Source organism: Chrysochloris asiatica, unplaced genomic scaffold (genome assembly GCF_000296735.1).
Source record: "Chrysochloris asiatica unplaced genomic scaffold, ChrAsi1.0 scaffold00206, whole genome shotgun sequence".
Taxonomy (NCBI): Eukaryota; Metazoa; Chordata; class Mammalia; order Afrosoricida; family Chrysochloridae; genus Chrysochloris; species Chrysochloris asiatica.
The window spans coordinates 3,731,944-3,733,369 of NW_006408724.1; positions in this window are offsets into that span (position 1 = coordinate 3,731,944).

The window sequence follows — 1,426 nt, forward strand, 5'->3', positions numbered from 1 at the left end:
CTGACAGTGTTCTGCTGCTATTCATAAGATTTTCAGTGGCTACAATCCACCACTATGAATAACAAACAACACCATTTATAAGTAGTCCACTTCTTCTGTTTCCTAGTCTGTCTTAGTCTGGAAGCTCTGTTGAAACCTGTCTACCATGGGTAACCCTGCAGGTATTTGAAATATGGGTGGCATCGCTTCCAGTATCAAAACAACATGCAAGCCACTACAGTATGACAAACTGACAAGCAATTGATGGAGCTAGTGTCACTTAAATTGTTGTTGTTGCTGTTAGGTCCCATCCAGTTGTCTCTGGCTCACACTAACACCATGCACAACAGAATGAAATATTGTCCCATACTCACAACTGTTATGTTTGAGCACATTGTTGCTGTGACTGTATCAATCTATCTTGTTTGGGGTCTTCCTACTTTTAGCTGACCTTTTACTTTTCCAAGTTTGATGTCCTTTTGTAGGAATTGGTCCCTCCTGTCAATATTTTCAAAGTTTGTGAGATGAAATCTTATATGTGCTTCTAAAGGACATTCTGGCTGTATTTCTTATAAGACAGATTTGTTTGTTCTTCTGGCAGTTCATGGTAAATTCAGTATTATTTTCCAAAACCATAATTCGAATGTATTGTTTTTTCTGCAGTCATCCATATTCACTGTCCAACTTTCACATACATATCAGGTGATTGAAAATACAATGGATTGGGTCAGGAACACCTTAATCCACAAAGTGACATTTTAGTTATTTAATTCTCTAAAAAGGTCTCTTGCAGAAGATTTGCCCAATGTGCTATATTGTTTGATTTCTTAATTGATGTTTCTATCAGCATTGATTTTGGATCCAAGTAAAATGAAATCCCTGATACCTTCAATCTTTTCTCCATTTATCATAATGTTTATTGGTAGAGTTGTAAGGATGTATATTTTCATTACATTGAGTTGCTATTCACATTGGAGGTAGTATTCTTTGATCTTCATCACCAAAAGTTTCAAGTCCTCTTCACTTTTAGCAAGCAAGGTTTCACTATCATCATACCATCAACTGTTACTAGATTTTCCTCCAACACTGATGATGCATTCTTTCTCATACAGTCCACCTTCTCAGATTATTTGCTTAGCATACAGATGAAATAAGTATGGTGAAAGGATACAACCCTGTCATAAACCTTTCCTGATTTCAAGCTATGTAGTATTACCTTGTTCTGTTCAAATGACTTCTTGTTGGTTTATATACAGGTTCTGTATGGTTTATATACAAGTTCTGTAATTTCCACTCATTGCAATGTTATTCATAGTTCATTATGATCCATACAGTCAATGCCTTTGCATAGTTAATAAAACAAAAGTAAATATCCTTCTGATAGTCTCTGCTTTCCACCAAGACCTGTCTGACCTAAGTTGTTTTGTAGAGTTGATTCTGACCCAGA